Genomic DNA, 22,673 nt, shown 5'->3' on the forward strand with positions numbered 1-22,673 from the left:
AGTGAGGTGACCAACAAGGACTTAATCTCCAATATATACAAACAGTTTATGCAGCTCTATGTCAAAAAAACACAAACCAATCAAAAAATGGGCAGAAGATCTAAATAGACATTTCTCTAAGGAAGACATACAGATGGCCAAAAAGCACATGAAAAGATGCTCAACATCACTAATTATCAGAGAAATGCAAATCAAATCTACAATGAGGTATCAACTCACACTGGTCAGAATGGCCATCAATAATAAATACTGGAGAGGGCATGGAGAAAAGGGAACCTTCTTGCACTCTTGGTGGGAATGTAAATTGGTACAATCACTATGGAGAACAGTGTGGAGGTTCCTTAAAAAATGAAAAATAGGAATCCCATATGATCCAGCAATCCCACTCCTGGGCATATATCCAGATAAAACCATACTTTGAAAAGATACATGCACCCCAATGTTCATTGCAGCACTATTTACAATAGCCAAGACATGAAAGCAACCTAAATATCTATCGATAGAGGAATGGATAAAGAAGATGTGGTACATATATACAGTGGAATATTACTCTGCCATAAAAAAGAACAAAATAATGCCATTTGCAGCAACGTGGATGAACCTAGAGATTATCATACTAAGTGAAGTAAATCAGAGAAAGACAAATATCATATGATATCACTTACATGTGGACTCTAATTTAAAAAATGATACAAATGACCTTATTTATAAAACAAAAACAGACTCATAGATTTTGAAAACAAAATTATGGTTACCAAAGGGGAAACATGGCAGGGGGAGGGATAAATTAGGAGCTTGGGATTAACATACACACACTACTATATATAAAATAGCTAACCAACAAAGACCTACTGTATAGCATAGGGAACTCTACTCAATCACCTATGTTCTGTAATCACCTATGTGGGTAAAGAATCTGAAAAAGAATGAATATATGAATAACTGAATCACTTTGCTGTACACCTGAAACTAATGCAACATTATAAATCAACAATACCCCAATAAAAACTTTTTAAAAAATGAACTGTAAAAAATAAAATGCATACTTTTGAAATTCTGAAAAAAAGAACATTATAAAAATATTAGTGGTGCTTCTTTCACAAAATTGAGAATATTTTAACTTCCTCACTTAAGTTTCTGTGTATTGATTAATATTTTTATAATGACTTTGTATTGTAAATATAGTGAGAAAATTATTAAGTGTATGAAACTATAGAGGAAAGTATAGGATATTTTGAAAAATTATACTGAGATGGAAAATATGTTAGAGAGTTCCTTTTTTTTTTTTTTTTTTTAGTCCAAGGCAGATTAGAACTCTACTTAAACGGGTATTTAAAAAATGTAACAACTTGAGAATTTATTCACTCACATAAATGAAGAGCCCAAGGGTAGCCCCAGCTTTTGGCACTGTTGATACTGGTACCCAAGCAGTATCATCAGCAATGTGTTTCCCTATATCGTTCCACATTGCTTTCCTTAGTGTTGGATTTATTTGCATGCAAAGTTTACTGAAGGTTGACAAAATGGCCATAAAAATTCCTAGGTTATATCCACAAGGGCTCCAGTGAATGAATAATTTCTTTTTATCCATTTAACAGCAGAAGTCCCAGGGTTGACATTTCCTTGCTCTTACATAGCCTTGGTCATGTGCCTCAACTCTGTGATCTTGGAATGCAGGTTACTCACTGGCCAAGTTTGCTACTTGTAAGAATCCATGGAGTCTCAGTGGAGCTTGTCTCACCTGATCCACTTAGTGTCAGAGCGATTTCCTTCAGGAAAATAAGGATGCCAGTATCAGATGCACAGGGGTTGGGTAATAGTCCAAAGGACAAGAGAAGTTCACTACATTATGTTCTTCCTAAATGAGATAGAAAATTTTAAAGGCATAAAGAAAAAGATACATAAGACCACCTAAGTTTATATACTTTGTCTATATGAAATTCATTATAAGCGTAGTTTAAAAAGAAATGGTTGAAAATACATATATTGCAGTAAAATGTTTAATATTTATGGATGAAGAGTCCCTGTAACTCATAAGACAAAAGAAGGTAACAATAGAAAAATGATAAAGAACAAAAGCAGGAATTCTCAGTTTAAAAAAATGTTAATGGCCAAACAAGCTTATAAAATAACACTGTCATGAGTAATCAGTAATGCAAATAAATATGATAATAAGATTTCACTTTTCATTAATTAGATTATGGAACTGGAAATGAGAATATGATAAATTACAATAGTAAAACAGACTACTAAAATTGGTATCCTCATACACAGTTGATGGAAGTATAAATTGGTAGAGATTTTTGTCTGTTACCACTTTTAAGGTTGACACATTGACACTGATCTGTCAAAATTAAAATGTGCATACTTACATCTATCCTAAAAAATAATCACAAATACACACAAATGCATATTTATAAGAATGGTATTGAACCATTGTTAAGTAATAGGAAAAAATAGGAAACTAAATATCTATCGGTAGGATAATGACTAACAAAGTATAGGATATGTATATTTTTAATAATATGAAAGTCCATAAAAGTATGAAATAGCTCTATATGAACAGAAATGTACAGCTCACCAGATGGTGTATATATAATTTTATTAAAAGTAATTTTATATTTATGTGCAATTACACATTATCCCTAACTATCCCTTATCTGTATCTATTTGTGTGTGTGTGTATGCACAGAGAAAGAGTAGAAAGATAGGTATAAACTATTGATTGAGGCTACTTCTGTGGAAGAGCAAAAACATGGGGAGGAAAGAGAGATATTTCCGTGTTGCTAGAGGTTTTGTGACTACTTTTTAAAATAATTTTTCAGTTTTTGGTCACTTTGGGGTAAAAGTGCTGCAAATGCTGGAATAAAGAAATAATGTGTCCTATTTGCAGAAATTACAAAAATAATCTTTTGAAGTCTGTTTTTCAAAGAAAGCTTGTCCGTGTGATTTACCATCAGTGTTGCATAGTGGTTATATCACTTATTGGTCTAAGTTATTATATATGTAATATATATATACATATATTATATGTATATATATGTATGTATATTGATAAATATATTGTTTAAATAGTACATATATTATCTATGAAAAACAACTATTCACATCTGTGTACTGTCTCTTTAGACTAATAGATCCCCGCATAAAACAAACTATTGGGTGTCTCCACAGGCAGTTTTGAAGGTGGGATAAGAGGTTGGATTGCAATAAAATATATGTTAGCTCAGTTTGGTTTGTGTCAGTAACTATATTAACTCACTATAGTAATAGTTTATCTCATCTCAATCAGCACATCTGATTACTATTTGTGTATATGATTAATAAAAATAAAGAAACTATATATTATATATTAAAATAGTCTGCAATCTAAACCTTTCAAAATATCAGGTATGTAGGTTAAACAAATATTAAAACCTAGATTCTTCCTCGAGCTACAGCCTCATTTTATGCCACTTTCTCTCATTGTCATGACCACACTGGACAAATTTCCATATCTCTGAAAATGCTAAATTTTCTCTCATCTCAGTGGCCTCATTGATACTATTCAATGACTATGGGGTATCCTTTCAAGCACTCATCAGAGACAGAGGTCATGTGTTTGAACTTACATTTTTTAATTAAAAAAATTATAGATAAACAGTATTTGGACATTTTTTGCCCTTTAAAAGAGGACAACACAAGATCTTCCTACAGTTCCATCATTTGGCAGATTGGTTATCACTCAGAGGAGAGCTTTAGCTATCATGGTGGCTCACTTAATTGTATCCCCCAAAATTTATGTTGAAGCTCTAACCCACAGTATGACTGTATGTGGGGATAGGGCTTAAAAGGAGAGAATTAAGGTTAAATAAGGTCTTAAGAGTAGAGCCCTAATCTGATAGGATTAGTGTCCTTATAAAAGGAGAGACACCAGAGAGCTCTTCTTCGCCACTCACTGTAAAGACAATGTGAATGTGGCGCATTGCAAGTCAGAAAGAGTTCTCACCAGAAACTCACCCTGATGGCACACTGATCTGACTTCCAGCCTTCAGAACTGTTAGCAAATAAATTTCTATTTTTGAAGCAACTCAATCTGTGGTATTTTGGTAGTTCAAGCTGACTCAGACACTGAAGCATTCTAACTACCTTTGCTTGAGACCACTATCTCTTTCTATTTCAGCTTCCCCTCCATCATATTTCCTGTTGTCTGATGATTTTGAGGTGGCTATGGCCATTTTGGGGATGTTACTTTTAAGGTCAGTTGAGCTGGGGATGGATTTAGTTTGGTTTGGTTTCAGTGAGATATAAATATATAGGTTTGTTAGGACTTTGTTAATTATTGTCATAATCTCTCTATAGAAAACAATATAAAACACATTGTCATAAGGAGAGGCAATCAAAGACTAGGCAGCCAGATTTTGGAGAAAGTATTATAAAAGCATGTCAGACTCTAACTGAATATAAATATATTCTCTGGATTTTTTGGCATTTGTGTAATTTAATATTTATAAATTGTAATTTGTGATTATTTCTTAATTTAAATAAATATTCACTTTCACAGCTGTTTTTGTATTTATAATTTTATATTATTTTCCTTTAAAAATAATATAAAATTATACAATTTACAATTGTACACTTGCACAGTTTAGGAAGTATGAAAGCATGAACCAGTGGATCAGAGGTCCTATACTCTCATGGCCAGTTCTGGCAGGAACTATGAAGAATTGTAATAAACAGGTGAGCACAATTCAACCTAAAAAGGGCAGTGGCTGCTGAACACCAACAGAGTGTTGTCAATCAACTGAGGAAACCGGTCCACAGAAACTGAATATGTGAAAATTTATGTGAGATTTCTGAAATTTTAAAGAAGGCATTTTAATTCGATTTTTCAATAAAACGTGCAATTGGACCGTTTGTCATTTTATGATTTGTCTAGGTAAATTATCCTCTGGATAATTTATACAGCAGAAGGTTTCCTCAGATATTGCCTCCAAATGGCAGGCTCCAGTCTTTTATGAGAAAGGACACACCAAAGCAGTTTCTCACTGGGACTCAAAAGGTCTTATCTGGAGGTAAATGTATTTGAGACGTAGTATAACATTGTGGTAAAACATAGCTAAGGTGCTACACTGCCTGAGTTTGAATTTCACCCAATCCCATTACATATTTCTTGCATAATCTTGGGCAAATTTTTCAACGTCTCTGCATTAACGTTCTTCATTTGTTAAGAGGAGAAGTTGGTAATACCCAACTTCATGCTTTGAAGATGAAGTAAATTAATAAACTCCAAGAGTTTCACAAAAGCGTAGCCCAACATAAATACTATAAAAGTGTTAGCTATTTTTTCTCCCTTTTTGCCACTTGGAGTTTAACCATTTTGAAACAAGGACTAAATTAATTCCATGCTGACTGTATCCTGGTCCACATGTTTAATCCAGTGTATATTAAACCTGTGATTGAGGGATGGCCTGCATCTTAAAAGACAGTGCTCATGTCAGTGATGTTCTTACCATATGTTAAGTTCTTGAAAGTCTGTAAGAGATCCGGAGCCAGCTCACCTTCCTGGAGGTTCTTACTCACCATTACCTAGGGTGCAGACAAAAGGAAGGGGTTCTCTGATAGTCCACTTATTTTCTAGAATCGCAGGTAATTCTATGACTGAATGCCCTGTTGAAACAACTCTCACAGCAGGAGCAAGCAGCTCACATACTCAGAGACAGATCCAGGGACTCTCAATCTGGCCTTACAATAGGTTCTGTGGGTCTATGTCCTGTTTCATTCCCCCTAAAGTAAGATTAATTAGAGGTCTGTGATAAAATATATTGTTGCCAGAAAGAAACACTGCTTCCTGAGACCTTAGGCCTGTTCACATGGAGAACTCCAATCAAGGAACTTTGAGCAAGTCTCAAAATAACATCTTGGGAAAATTCTACCTCAGTTCTTTCAGTCAATGTCCAGCAGGTGACAAATGCTGAGCCTCTCCAGAAACCACAAGAAACCTCTCAGTCAAGTGTGCCAGGCTTTCCCAGATGCTGAGAAGATCCTACATTTTCAGATATAATCCAGTTCTTTGCCCCTGAAAACCATGGGCCATACCTTGATGGAAAATGTCATTCATTCCAATGTACTAAGCACTGCAGATTGAAGGAAATGAAGAGATGGAAGACACAGTCCTTGCCTTCAAGTTGCTCATAGTTTAGTAGCACAATAAGTATATTTTGAATAATGAAGACATGAATGAATGAAAAAATAAGTTATATGTGATCAAGTGACTACATCTAAGTCTGCATTTTTTATTTTAAAATAAGGCTAATAGTACAAATATCTCATAGGACTTAAGGTAGAAACATTAAGATGATGAATGGAAAGGGCTTTTGCACAGTGTCCTGTATACAGTAAGCACTAAGTAAGTTTTTCATATTTTTTGTTATGGATGTAAAGTTCTAACATTAGTATTGTATATATTCCTCCTTTAGCCATAAGTGTTGACCTCTACGCTGTAGTACTTAAAGTGTGAATAATTAAAATGTCTTGTTAACTTTTTTCTTACACTGCAAACATTGCTAGCACAGCAAAAATCTTTGTGCTAAAATTTTCACTGTAAGTTTTGCTCAAGACTAAATAAATTAGATGAATTTTGCTTGATTAAATTTTCTCTAAGTTATCATTTCAATAATGATATCTATAATAAAGGTAGCTCTGTTTGAACATAAAATTTTGTTTGGAATAAAATAAACAAAAGTAATTAAGAAATATCAACACTTTAATTACTTAAAGTGGTAATTTTTTTTTAACTGGAGTAAAATTGCTTTACAATATTGTGTTAGTTTCCACTGTACAATGACGTGAATCAGTCATATGTATACCTATATCCCCTCCCTCTTGGACCTCCCTCCCACCCCCTCCCCATCCTGGACCTCCCTCCCACGCCCCCATCCCACCCAACTAGGTCATCACAGAGCACCAAGCTGAGCTCCCTGCTATACAGCAGGTTCCCACTAGCTATCTATTTTACACATGGTAGTGTATTTAGGTCAAACCTAATCTCTCAATTCGTCCCACCCTCCCATTCCCCCACTGTGTCCACATGTCCTTCTCTACATCTGCATCGTTAAAAATTATTCGATGTGTTTAAAATTTGTAATATATTGCAAAAATTCTAAGGTATTATGTAAGAATTATTTTCATTTGTGTTGCATGAGTGTGCAGAGAATACCTTCTCTCTATCCCTGCAGAACCTCTCTCCTCCCTTCTCTACTTTATTGGACTCCATCTGTGGACTGTTTTGTCTCCTGGCTTCAGTTTGTGTTCAACCAATAGGAAGCTTGTACAGGAAGTCGGGTGGTTAATTAATCCATGGCTCCTTCTTTGTAAGGTTGCTTCAAGACGGTTGCATCTCTGGACTGAAGGTCACAGATCCTCTCAAGCTGGCACTATTTCTATTAGTGTCTCCTACTGGGTTTGGGTATCCAACAACTCCCACTCCGTATCATTTCAGGTCTCAGAGTGGGAACAACAGCTGCTGTAGTTCACTCTGTGATACTGTACTATCTCCCGAGGTTTCCCTACATTCTGCCCACACTTAGAAATAGTCCCCTTTTAAAGCTCTCTTTGAATTATCCTAATTTAAGTGTACCATCTGTTTCATGCTAAAATCCCAATAAAAACAGGCAGTACAAAAATAAGGAAAATGATTGATATTTTAACATAAAAAAAATGTATCTGAAAAGAAGAGAAAAGCTGTACTTTTAAATTTTAGGATGAGATAGAAAGCATAGGGTTAAGAGTGCCAACTCTTATATTTGTAGCCAAATTCCGATTTGGTCATCTATTACTTGTTTTTTTCTCTATTTTTCTAAAATTTAATGTTCTCACTTATGAAGTGGGAATAGTCATTAATGGTGAATGGTCATTTGTATCTATCTCATATTATTGAGATTAGGATTGTATAAAAAAACATGTGTAAAGTGTTTAGCACAGAGCCTTGTACTGGGTAGTCTTTCAATGAAGGGTAGCTCCTACTTTTATTATCTGCATCTAATAATATTGCAAACATGTTAATATTTTAGGACTTAAATTACTTTCTTTTTTATTACCATCACAAACTTAAACACTATGGAAAACTCTGTGTGCATATTTAGAAATATTTTTATATTATAACTCTATTAAAATATAACATACTCTGAGTCATTTTATTAGAAATATTTGTTTTTTTAACTGTCTAAATGCAACCCATAATTTTTAGCTTTCTACTACCTTCATACAATATTATCAGGCAGAGTCAGAATAGTTCAAACTAGTAGAGCTAGATCATAAATAAATGAAACATTTACTAAACTTCTCTCTCTAAAACTGCTTCTCTAAACTAGTATTAGTCATTCTGTCTTCACAGATAGTAAATTTGCCTGGGAGGTTTCTCAGGAATTGCCTGAAGCAGGTAATAGGGAACTCAGGGGGCAGGATTCAAGGTTCATAAGCAGAATGGTATCAGTTTTTAAATATTTTTTTTAAAAAATGCTATATTAGAGTAGGTGGGTTCTTTTGAAAGGAAGTTTTCATAATTAAGTTTAACCAAAACCAAAATAATAGCTATTATAGAAATAAAAATCTGTATATGATATTAAAAATATATCTCATTTCTCTGTCAGTTGCATATTTTTTTAGCTCTAAGATCCCTACAAAAGGTATTAGACCAAAGGCAATATCAGCATGATAGCAGCATGAATCCTTCCCTTTGTTTCTCCCTTTCAATCCACAACCAGGAGAACACCCACAACTCAATGAAGGTTCCTCTACCCAACACACCGGGAAGCCAGAGAGTTCCCCACATTTGTATATCTAAAGGTGGGTAGACTGGAGGACATAGAGGAGGTAAAGTCTGGAGAACAACTGAGGCAGTGCCCGTAATCCTGGCCCCCAAGCCACCGCAGCTGAGCTTGCAGCCCCAGAGAACCCAACAGTAGCAGAGGAGGCAGGGCATGTGACTCCAGCCCAACCTCCCACAGGGGTGGTACCTGTGAATCCAAACCCAGAGGTGGTAGAGGCACCCACCATCCTGGTGCCCCAGGCAGTGATGCCAACAACAGCAGTGATACTGGCAGCAGTGACCCCAGAGGCACAAGCATTGACAACAAAGACACTTGGCAGTGTCTCTGGCAGAGGCCATGGAGGGTGGAAATTGCCAATTCTCAAATAGAGCTGGACACAGGCCAGGTAAGAGAAACCAAAAGCTAATGCTATACCATCACCTACTGAAAAACAAAATAAAGTCCTCTGATTACTAATCTGTTGAATTATTAGAATCAAGCCAAAAAAATAGCTTCACCTAAAGAAGAAAAGCATTCTCTATTTTAAATGCTCTGGCAGAGGAACAACACATAAATCACCACAAAAAACCATGGTGACATGGCATCACAAAAGAGAAATGACAAACCTCCAGAAACCAAAATTAAAGTCATGGAATATTTCAATATAACTCAGATAGCTGTCATGAAGTAACTCAATGAGCTACAAGAAAAATCAGAAGGGAAGTTCAATGAGCCCAGCAATAAAATTCGTGAACAGAGGGAACACTTTACCAAAGAGACTGAAACTCTGAAAAAGAACCACACAAAGTCTGGATGTGAAGAACTCAATAAATGATATGAAGAATGCATTAGAAAGTATTAGAGTAGGTAATATGGAAGAGAGAGCTAGTGAGATCGAAGATAGAAATCTAGAAATAAAAGAGGTAGAAAAGTAGAGAGAACTAATTTTTTTTAAATGAAGGAATTCTACAAGAACTAGCTGACTTAATTAGGAAGGGCAACATAAAGATAACTGGCATCCCAGAAGGAGAAGAGAGGGAGAAGGGAGCACAAAGTTCATTTAAATAAATAATAGCTGAGAACATCACAAACCTGGGGAAGGAACTGGATATATAAGTCCAAGAAGCTAAAAGGACAGTTAATTACCTCAACACAAAGAGACCTTCTCCAAGGCACACTGTATTAAAACTATCAAAAGTCAATGGCAAAGAAAGAATTTTAAAGACAGCCAGGGAAAACAGGATGGTAACCTACAAATGAACCCTCATTAAGCTATCAGCAGATTTATCACCAGAAATCCTACCGGCCAGGAGAAAATAGAATGACATACTCAAAATATTGAAAAATAAGAACTTCAGCCAAGAATGCTCTATCCAGAAAAGTTATATTTAAGATATGAAGAAGAAACAAAGGCTTTCCCAGGCAAACAAAAGCTGTGGGAGTTCATCAACACTAGACCTGCCTTACAAGAAATGTTGAAAGGAGCTCTTCTACTTGAAATGAAAAGGCAAAAGTACAGTACACAAACTGAGTAAGATGGTAGATAAAATCAGAAAATTGCAGCTCTGATCAGAATAGGTTAAATACTTAATTATAGCATAAAGGAGAAAAAGCAGGAAACATAACAATAGCTATGAGAATTTGGTAGCAAACTCACAACGTAAAATGGGATAATTTGTGACAACAAAAACATAAAAGGGGAAGAGGAAAAGGATGGAACCCATATGTGTAAATGAAGATACGATGCTATCAGCAGAAAGACTATGTTATTTATGAGACATGTTATACAAAGCTCATGGTAACCACAAAACATAAATCTAGAGCAGAGACATGAAACATAAAAAAGAGGAAATAGAAAAACATCATAAAAAACCACCAAACTAAAATGGCAGATAGAAACACAAGGAATAAGAAACAATGGAGATATAGGGAAACCAGAAGGCAAAAGACAAAATGGCAATACAAAGCCCTCATCTATCAATAATTACCCTAACTGTAAATGAACTGAATTCACCAATCACAAGATACAGAGTGGCTGGATGGATTAAAATACAAGACCCAACTATGTGCTACTTTCAGGAGACTTATCTCAGCCCTAGAGACAAACATCAGCTCAAAATGAAGAGATAGAAGATGATACTCCAAGAAAATGACAGCCAACAGAAAGTGGGTGTAGTTACACTCATATCAGAAAAAATATCCTTCAAACCAAAAATGTAACATGAGACAAAGATGAACATTATATAAAGGGGACAATTCATCAAGAAGACATAACAGTTAACTTATATGCATCTAATATAGGAACACCAAAATATATAAATCAAGTATTAACAGACTTACAAGGAGAAATAGACAGCACACAAATTAAAAAAGGGGACTTTAATAACCCCACTGACATCAATGGACAGATCATCCAGACAGAAAGTCAACAAGGAAACAGCAGCCTTATATAAAACATTAGACCAGATGAACTTATTAGATTGATATAGAGCATTTCATCCAAAAGCACCAGAATATACATACTTCTCAAGTACACATGAAACATTTTCAAGGAAAGACCATATGTTGTGACACAAAACTAGTTTCAATAAACTTAAAAAGATTGAAAGCATATCAAGCATCTTTTCCAACCACAAATGTATGAAACCAGAAATCAACTACAAGAAGAAAGCTGGAAAAATCACAAATATATGGAAACTAACCAACATGCTACTGAACAACTGTCAGATCAATGATGAAATCAAAAGAGAAATTTAAAAAATACCTGAAGAGAAATGAAAATATGACATACCAAAATCAATGGAATGCAGCAAAAGCAGTACTAAGAGGGGAGTTTATAGCAATACAATTCCATCTCAAGAAACAAGAAAAATATCAAACAATCTAAACTTACACCTTAAGGAACTAGAGAAAGAAGAAATGAAACCTATAGTAGAAAGGACACAATAATAATCAGAGTGAAAATAAATAAAATAGTGACTAAAAAGACAATAGAAGAGATCAATAAAACTAAGAGCTGATTGTTTGAAAAGATAAACAAAATTGGCAGACCTTTAGGTAGACTTCCAAAAAAAAAATGAGAGAAAGCTCAGAAAAATAAAATCAGAAACAAAAGAGGAGAAATTACAATGTATACCAGAGAAATACAACGAATTATAAGAGAACATTATGAACAGCTATTCACAACAAATTGGACAACCAAAAGAAATAGATATATTTTTAGAATCATACATCTTTCCAAGACTGAATCATAAAGAAATAGAAAATCTGAACAGAATGATCACTAGTAAGGAGATTAAAACTGAAATCTAAAACTTCCCCAAAGGGAGTTTGGTAAAAACACTGGACCTGCCAAAGAGGTAAGAGACAGTTGTTTCGGGGTGCAAGAGGGGATTCAGAGCACTGCCTAAACGAGCTCCAGAGATGGGCACAAGCCACAGCTATCAGCGTGGACACCAGAGACGGGCATGAAACGTTAAGGCTGCTGCTGCAGCCACCAAGAATACTGTGTGCAAGCACAGGTCAGTATCCACACCTCCCCTCCAGGGAGCCTGTGCAGCTGGCCACTGCCAGGGTCCCGTGATCCAGGGACATTGCCCCCGGGAGAACACATGGCGTATCTTAGTCTGGTGCAATGTCATGCCAGCCTCTGCTGCCTCAGGCTCGCCCTGCATTCCATACCCCTCCCTCCCCCCAGCCTGAGTGAGCCAGAGCTCCCTAATCAGGTGCTAATGTAACCCCGTCCTGTCTGGGTGGGGAACAGATGCCCTCAGGAGACCTACACACAGAGGCAGGGCCAAATCCAAAGCTGAACCCCAGGAGCTGTGCGAACAGAGAAGAGAAAGGGAAATCTCTCCCAGCAGCCTCAGGAGCAGTGGATTAAATCTCCACAATCAACTTGATGTACCCTGTATCTGTGGAATACCTGAATAGACAATGAATCATCCCAAAATTGAGGCGGTGGACTTTGTGAGCAACTGTAGACTTGGGGTTTGCTTTCTACATCTAATTTGTTTCTGGTTTTCTGTTTATCTTAGTTTCGTATTTAGAGCTTATTATCATTGGTAGATTTGTTTATTGATTTGGTTGCTCTCTTCCTTTTTTATTTTATATATATATATTTTTTTCCTTTCCCTCTTTTTGTGAGGATGTATGTGTATGCTTCTTTGTGTGATTTTGTCTGTATAGCTTTGCTTTTGCCATTTGTCCTAGGGTTCTCACTGTCCGTTTTTTTTGTTTGTTTGTTTGTTTTTAGTATAGTTTTTAGCGCTTGTGATCATTGGTGGATTTGTTTTTTGGTTTGGTTGCTCTCTTCTTTCTCTCTTTTCTTTTTATTACTTTTTAAAAATTTTTAATAATTTTTTTCTATTTTAATAACTATATTTTATTTTATTTGTTTATTTTTTCTTCCTTCCTTCCTTCCTTCCTTCCTTCCTTCCTTCCTTCCTTTCTTTCTCTTTCTCTCTTTCTTTCTTTCTTTCCCTTTTCTTCTGAGCAGTGTGGCTGACAGGGTCTTGGTGCTCTGGCCAGGTGTCAGGCCTGAGTTTCTGAGGTGGGAGTCAAGTTCAGAACATTGGTCCACCAGAGACCCCCAGGCCCCATGTAATATTAAATGATGAATGCTCTTGCAGAGATCTCCATCTCAAAGCTAAGACCCATATCCCCTCAACGACCAGTAAGCTACAGAGCTGGACACCCTATGCCAAACAACTAGCAAGACAGGAACACAAACCCACCCATTAGCAGAGAGGCTGCCTAAAATCATAATAAGTTCACAGACATCTCCAAACACACCACCGGACGTGGTCCTGCCCACCAGAAAGACAAGATCCAACCTCATCGACCAGAACACAGGCACCAGTCCCCTCCACCAGGAAGCCTACACAACACACTGAACTAACTTTACCCACTGGGAGCAGACATCAAAAACAACGGGTACTACAAACCTGCAGGCTGCGAAACAGAGACCACAAACACAGTAAGTTAAGCAAAATGAGAAGACAGAGAAATACACAACAGAGGAAGGAGCAAGGTAAACAACCACCAGACCAAAAAAATGAAGAGGAAATAGGCAGTCTACCTGAAAAAGAATTCAGAGTTGTGATAGTAAAGATGATCCAAAACCTTGGAAACAGAACGGAGAAAATAAAAGGAACGTTTAGCAAGGACCTAGAAGAACTAAAGAGTAAACAAACAATGATGAACAAGAAAATAAATGAAATTAAAAATTCTCTACAAGGAATCAATAGCAGAATAACTGAGGCAGAAGAACAGATAAGTGACCTGGAAGATAAAATAGTGGAAATAACTACCACAGAGCAGAATAAAGAAAAAAGAATGAAAAGAATTAGGACAATCTCAGAGACATCTGGGACAATATTAAATGCCCCAATATTTGACTTATAGGGGTCCCAGAAGAAGAGAGAAAGAAAGGGACTGAGAAAATATTTGAAGAGATTATAGTTGAAAACTTCCCTAATATGGGAAAGGAAATAGTCAATCAAGTTCAGGAAGCACAGGGAGTCCCATACAGGATAAATCTAAGGAGAAACACACCAAGACACATATTAATCAAACTATCAAAAATTAAATAGAAAGAAAAAATATTTAAGCAGCAAGGGAAAAACAATAAATAACACACAAGGGAATCCCCATAAGGTTAACAGCTGATCTTTCAGCAGAAACTCTGCAAGCCAGAAAGGAGTGGCAGGACATATTTAAAGTGATGAAAGGGAACAAACTACAAGCAAGATTCCTCTACCCAGGAAGGATCTCATTCAGATTCAATGGAGGAATTAAAATGTTTACAGACAAGCAAAAGGTAAGAGAATTCAGCACCACCAAACCAGCTTTACAACAAATGCTAAAAGAACTTTTCTAGGCAGGAAACACAAGAGAAGGAAAAGACCTACAATAACACACCCAAAACAATTAAGAAAATGGTAATAGGAACATACATATCGATAACTACCTTAAATATAAATGGATTAAATGCTCCAACCAAAAGACATAGACTGGCTGAATGGATACAAAAACAAGACCCGTTTATATGCTGTCTACAAGAGACCCACTTCAGACGTAGGGACACATACAGACTGAAAGTGAGGGGATGGAAAAAGATATTCCATGCAAATGGAAATCAAAAGAAAGCTGGAGTACCAATTCTCATATCAGATAAAATAGACTTTAAAATAAAGACTATTACAAGAGACAAAGAAAGACACTACATAATGCTCAAGGGATCCATCCAAGAAGAAGATACAACAATTGTAAATATTTATGCACCCAACATAGGAGCACCTCAATACACAAGGCAAATGCTAACAGCCATAAAAGGGGAAATTGACAGTAATGCAATCATAGTAGGGGACTTTAACACCCCAGTTTCACCAATGGACTGATCATCCAAAATGAAAATAAATAAGGAAACACAAGCTTTGAATGATACATTAAACAAGATGGACTTAATTGATATTTATAGGACATTCCATCCAAAAACAACAGAATACACTTTCTTCTCAAGTGCTCATGGAACATTCTCCAAGATAGATCATATCTTGGGTCACAAATCAAGCCTTGGTAAATTTAAGAAAATTGAAATCATATCAGTTATCTTTTCTGATCACAATGCTATGAGACTACATATCAATTACAGGAAAAACTCTGTAAAAAATACAAACACATGGAGGCTAAACAATGTACTACTAAATAACCAAGAGATCACTGAAGAAATCAAAGAGGAAATCAAAAAATTCCTAGAAACAAATGACAATGAAAACACGATGACCCAAAACCTATGGGATGCAGCAAAAGTAGTTCTAAGAGGGAAGTTTATAGCAATAGAATCCTACCTCAAGAAACAAGAAACACCTCAAATAAACAACCTAAATTTACACCTAATGCAATTAGAGAAAGAAGAACAAAAAACCTCCAAAGTTAGCAGAAGGAAAGAAATCATAAAGATCAGATCAGAAATACATGAAAAATAAATTAAGGAAACGAAAACAAAGATCAATAAAACCAAAAGCTGGTCCTTTGAGAAGATAAAATTGATAAACCATTAGCCAGACTCACCAAGAAAAAAAGGGAGAAGACTCAAATCTATAGAATTCGAAATGAAAAAGGAGAAGTAACAAATGACACAGCAGAAATACAAAGGATCATGAGAGATTAATACAAGCAACTATATGCCAATAAATTGGACAGCCTGGAAGAAATGGACAACCTTTAGAAATGGACAACCTCTAGAAAAGCACAACCTTCCGAGACTCAACCAGGAAGAAATAGAAAATATAAACAGACCAATCACTAGCACTGAAATTGAGGCTGTGATTTAAAATCTTCCAACAAACCAAAGCCCAGGACCAGATGGCTTAACAGGCGAATTCTATCAAACATTTAGAGAAGAGCTAACGCCTATCCTTCTCAAACTCTTCCAAAATATAGCAGAGGGAGGAACACTCCCAAACTCATTCTATGAGGCCACCATCACCCTGATACCAAAACCAGACAAACATGCCACAAAAAAAGAAAACTACAGGCCAATATCACTGATGAACATAGATGCACAAATCCTCAACAAAATAGTAGCTAACAGAATCATAACTACAATGAGGTGTCACCTCACACCAGTCAGAATGGCCATCATCAAAAAAATCTGCAAACAATAAATGCTGGAGAGGGCGTGGGGAAAAGGGAACCCTCTTGCACTTTTGGTGGGAATGTAAATTGATACAGCCACTATGGAGAACAGTATGGAGGTTCCTTAAAACACTAAAAACAGAACTACCATATGACCCAGCAATCCGACTACTGGGCATATGCCCTGAGAAAGCCATAATTCAAAAAGAGTCATGTACCACAAAGTTCATTGCAGCTCTATTTACAATAGCCAGGACATGGAAGCAGCCTAAGTGTCCATCGACAGATGAATGGATAAAGAAGCTGTGGCACATATATACAATGGAATATTACTCAGCCATAAAAGGAAACGAAATTGATTTATTTGTAGTGAGGTGGATGGACCTAGAGACTGTCATACAGAGTGAAGTAAGTCAGAAAGAGAAAAACAAATACCATATGCTAACACATATATATGGAATCTTAAAAAAAAAAAAAGTTCTGAAAACCTAGCGGCAGGACAGGAAGAAAGACACAGACTTAAGAGAATGGACGTGAGAACACGGGAGGGGAAGGGTAAGCTGGGATGAAGTGAGAGAGTGGCATGGACATATATACACTACTAAATGTAAAATAGATAGCTAGTGGGAAGCAGCTGCATAGCACAGGGAGATCAGTTCGGTGCTTTGTGACCACCTAGAGGTTGGGATAGGGAGGGTGTGAGGGAGACGCAAGAGGGAGGAGATATGGGGATGTATGTAAACGTATAACTGATTCACTTTGTTATACAGCAGAAACTGACACACCATTGTAAAGCAATTATACTCTAATAAAGATGTTTAAAAAAAAACAGAAATAAAAATGTAATAAAATAAAACCTCCCCCAAAACAAAAGTCCAGGATCCAACAGCTTCACAGGTGAATTCTACCAAACATTCAAAGAAGATTGAATACCTATCCTTCTTAAATTCTTCCAAAAAAATTGAAGAGGAGGGAATGCTTCCCCCCTCATTTTATGAGGCCAAAATTACCCTGATACCAAAACCAGACAGACACCTTGAAAATTACAGGCCAATATCTCTGCTGAACATAGATGCAAAAATTCTCAACAAAATGTTAGCAAACCAAATACAACCATACATTAAAAGGATCATACACCATGATCAAATAGGATTTATTCCAAGATGCAAGCATGGTTCAACATCCACAAATTAATCAACATGATACACCACATTAAAAAAATGAAGGATAAAAAAACCATATGATCATCTCAATAGATGCGGAAAAAGCATTTGACAAGATTGAATACCCATTTATGATTCAAAACAATAACTCTCAATAGAATGGGTATAGAAGGAATGTACCTCAACATAATAAAGGCCACATATAAAGTCACAGCTACCATCAAAATCAAGGGTGAAAAAATGAAAGCTATTCCTCTAAGATCAGGGCTAAGATAAGGATGTCCACATTTACCACTCTTATTCAACGTAGTATTGGAAATCCTAGCCAGAACAATCAGGCAAGAAAAATAAATAAAAGACATCCAAATTGAAAAGGGGGAGGTATAATTGTGACTATTTGCAGGTAACATGATTTTATATATGAAATACCTAAAGAATCCACCAGAAAACTATTAGAAATAATAGACAAATACAGTAAAGTTGCAGAATACAAAATCAATATGCAAAATAGTGTTTCTATACACTAACAGTGAGCTAGGAGAAAGAGAAATTAAGAAAACTATTCCATTTACAGCTGCATCAAAACAGTAAAATACCTACAAATTGTATTAACTAAGGAGGTGAAAACCCTGTGCGTTGAAAACTATATAAGATATTGTTCAAAGAAATTGAAGAAGAAACAAAGAAATGCAAAGATATTCTATGCTCATGGACTTGAAGAATTAACATTGTTAAAATGTCTGTATTACCTAAAGCAATGTACAGATTCAACACAATCCCTATTGAAATCCCAGTGACATTTTTCACAGAAAACCAACAAAAACATTAAAATTTATAGGGAATCACAGAAGACCCCAAATAGCCAAAGCAATTCTGAGAAAAATGAACAAAGCTGGAGGTATCATACTTTGTGATTTCAAGATGCACTACAAAGCTATAATAATCAAAACATCTTGGTACAGGCAAAAAATAGACACACAGATCAATGGAACAGAATTGAGGGCCCAGAATTAACCTCACACTTTTATGGACAATTAATTTAAAACATAGGAGCAAAGAACATACAATGGAGAAATAGTCTCTTCAATAAATGTTGCCGGAAAAACTGGACAGGCACATGCAAAAGAATGACACTAGACCACTATTTTACACCATACACAAAAAATCAACTCAAAACAGAGTAAAGACTTGAATGTAAGATGTGAATCCATAAAATTCCTAGTGGAAAACATAGGTCATATGCTCTTTGATGTCAGTCTTAACATCTTTCCAGATAGGTCTCCTCAGGCAAGGGAAACCAAAGAAAATAAAACAAATGGGACTATACCAAATTAAAAAGCTTCTGTACAGCAAAGGAGACCATCAACAAAAAGGAAAGACAACCTACAGAATGGGAGAAGATACTACACATCATATAGCTGATAAGGGAGCAATACCCAAAATGTATAAAAACCTCATACAAATCCATAACAACAACAACAGAAAACAACCTGATTTAAAAATGGGCAGAGGAGCTGAATAGAGATTCTTTTCAAAGAAGACATACAGATGGCAACAGGCACATGAAAAGATGTTCGATATCACTAATTACTAGGGAAATGAAAATCAAAACCACAATGAGACATCACCTCATGCCTGTTAGAATGGCTGTTATAAAAACGGCAAGGAATTACAAGTATTGGAGAGGATGTGGAGAAAAGGGAATCCTCATACACTGTTGGTGGGAATGTAAATTAGTACAGCCTGTATGGAAAATAGTAAGGAGATCCCTTTAAACATTAAAAATAGAACAACCCTATGATCCAGATATTCTACTTCTGGGTATTTATTTGAAAAATATGAAAACACTAATTCGAAAAGGTATATGCATCCCTATGTTCAATACGGCATTATTTACAATAGCAAAGATATGGAAACAATCTAAGTGCCCATCGACAGATGAATGGATATAAACGATGGAATACTACTCATCCATAAAAAAAGATGAAATGTTGCCATTTGCTACAACATGGATGGAGATTGAGAGTATTCCACTAAATGAAATAAATCAGATGGGGATAGACAAATACTGTATGATTTCACTCATATGTAGAATATAAAAACAAACAAACAAACAAACCAAACCAAACCAAATAAAAACAAACATATAGGTACAGAGAGCAGAGTAGTGATTACCAGAAAAGAAGGGGTGTGGGAGAAGGACAAAATGGGTAAAGGGAGTCAACTATAAGGTGACAGATGGAAACTAAACATTTGGTGGTGAACCACTGTAGTGTATACAGAAGTCAAAATATAATGTTGTACACATGAAACTTATATAATGTTATAAACCAATGTTATGTCAATTAAAAAAGGATATTAGACATAAATACATATATTTGGCCTTTTATACACATCCTAGACTTAATTATTTATATCAAAATCTTCCAAATCATTTTAAAGTAATTCCTTACTGTTTTTCATATTTCAAGAGCAACACATACTTATTGTAAAAAACTTAAAAATTAGAAAAAAGTATAAAGAATAATCCATAATCTCATGATAGAGAAGAAAACACTTAATATATGTGCTTACTTACAGCTCATTATTTTCTACAGGCAGTAGATTTTAGATTTACAAAGCTATTGCATTTTATTACTGAAATTATTATTGGGGTAATTAGGTAACCTGTTTTAAAATAAACATTTTGCTGAAAATATTTTTCCATGACATTACAAATATCTTGAAAACACCAATTTAATAATATAATAATCCTTTATAAATGTGCATAACTTATTTAAACACTCTCCTCTTTTATACATTGAGGTTTTTGTCAATTTTCCCCTATTTTAATTAACTATATAATGAAAATTCTTGTAAAATTTTTACTTTTATCAAATTACCTCCCACATATTTTAGAGAGAGAAAAACTCGCTTAAAGAGTATGAACCCACTTAGCCTCTTAAAACATACTACTTTATTATTTTTTAAGAAAATGTTGACAGATTCTGACATGTAACAGCAGAAAACATTCTTTCCCTTTAATTCTACTTTCTAGTTTAACAGATGAAGGATGATACCTTATTGACTGATTTGCATTTTCCTTTTTATAAAGAGATTTATCATTTTCTCAACTGAGTATGATATTTACATTTCTTCTGTGGCTGTGCAGTTTTTTTCTTTGGAAGTTTTATCTTTTTTAATACTGAGAACAACAAAAAAGACAAATTATAAATTATATTTTAAAGACATTTGATACAGAAAGTAGGTCAGGGGTTCCTGGGGTGGGAGACAGGAAGGAGAGAGAGGGAGGAATTACAAAAAAAGCATGAGGATTATATAGTGATATATTCACTGTCTTGATTGTGGTGACAGTTTCATGGGTATATCCATTATGTCAAAATTTAACAAATTTTACTCTTTAAATAAATTCAGTTTATTGTGTGTCAAAAAAATGAATAAATAAAGACATTAGAGATCTGTGGAAGCTAAGAAGACTAGATGAAATAAAATTCCACAGAGGAGATAAACATTCAGAAGTGAGTTGATGGATAAGCAGCTGCATTTTAGAATGAACGCATTTGCCAATTTGGGGCATAGGCTTAGGATCAGACAGTGGACTGTTGCTAGAGAAAGAAAAACTTGCAGAGCTTTTAACTGGTATGAGGGTCTGGAATGACAAAATGTGACCATTTTGAGGACTGATTATATAATCCTGGTTTCCTCTACACAGCCCTGGCTGAATTGTCAGGCTGAGTGCCATGGGTAAGGACTTAGGAGGAAAGCTCTGAAAAGGAAAGTGAGATCTCCCTTAGATTTTCACTGCTTAGGAGTTTAGGGCCTACCCCTGTCAGATATAAATTGGATCTAAGCAGAAGCAAAATAGGCCAGAGATGAAGGTACTGAAATGAGTGATGAATTCACACTAGAACGTACAGCAAATACTACGTAGGAGCTCTGATTGCAAATACTACGTAGAAGCTCTGATTTAGGGCTCAGATGGAGGTTCAAGTCCAGTGGCAGAAGGTAGCTGCTGTAGGATAGAGAAACCAACAAACATTTTGACTTGGGTGTGTGCTAGTATGATAAGGTCAGAGGATGGAGGACCCCTCAAAACCAAGGAGGAAATTTCTCTCAAGACCCTTACCAAATTGTGAAGCATTATTGGGCAGATGCTAAAGAGAAAACCTTAGAAAAGTTATCTTCGGAAGAATTAAATCCTCATAGTCTTTCAGTATAGCCAAAGTCCCATGAGATGCTCAATTAAAAGTCTTGAAGGACTACAGAGTTATGGTATAATGTGGTTAACCAAAAGTAGCTAAATTTTCTGAAAATTTTACCCTACTCTTAACGAGCTTCATCCTAGATTGGATAGAGGTGACCATCCCCAAACCTAACTGAGAAAAAGGAGAATCCTCTCTGGTAATGAATATATCACCATTTGCAGCCTCTACACTTCTTTTGTGCCTGCCAAATTATTAAAAACTAAGATACAAGAGAAAACAAGCTCAGGGCTCCCACTGATTCTGAATTATGGTGAGTTGTATAATTATTTCATTATTATATTACAATTTAATAATAATAGAAATCAAGTGCACAATAAATGTAATGCGCTTGAATCATCCCGAAACCATCCGCTTCCCCCCGCACCCTGTCAGTCCATGGAAAAATTGTCTTCCACGAAACCAGTCCCTTGTGTCAAAAAGTCTGGGGACTGCTGAAGTAGAGGACTGCAGGGCTGAGCGTGTGTGCACTAATTAACGAAGCTGGTTGGGAAGGTGGTCTGATAAGCTGACCCTGGAGTAGACCTGAAGGAGTGAGAAGTGAGCCATGTGGATATCTGAGGGAAGAGTGTTTCTGGCAGAGGGAACCACTAAGTACAAAGGTCCCAAGGTAGGAGCATGCTGCTTTTGTCAAAGGAATATCAGAGATATTGTGGCTGGATGGAATGAGCTGGGTGAGGGGGTAATGGTGGGATATGAAATGAAAGAAGCATAGGGGAGGTAGGTTTATTCAGGGCTTCCTAGGTGATGGTTAGCTCTTTGAATTTTACTCTAAGATGGGAAGCCAGTGAATGTGTTGAACAGAGAGGTAATATGAT

General features: G+C 35.8%; 1 long non-coding RNA gene across 1 annotated transcript in view; it reads right to left on the reverse strand.

Annotated features, from left to right (window-relative positions):
• The window catches only part of LOC132371711 (uncharacterized), a 285,405-nt gene that overhangs the window by 31,729 nt on the left and 231,003 nt on the right, over positions 1-22,673 (reverse strand). Inside the window, exons 3-4 of the long non-coding RNA XR_009504934.1 lie at positions 5,493-5,568; positions 1,742-1,858 (exon numbers count right to left, since the gene is read on the reverse strand). This is a non-coding gene — a long non-coding RNA (uncharacterized LOC132371711). The remainder of the gene's footprint in view (positions 1-1,741; positions 1,859-5,492; positions 5,569-22,673) is intronic.

The sequence above is a fragment of the Balaenoptera ricei genome, chromosome 9 (assembly GCF_028023285.1).
Source record: "Balaenoptera ricei isolate mBalRic1 chromosome 9, mBalRic1.hap2, whole genome shotgun sequence".
Lineage (NCBI taxonomy): Eukaryota > Metazoa > Chordata > Mammalia > Artiodactyla > Balaenopteridae > Balaenoptera > Balaenoptera ricei.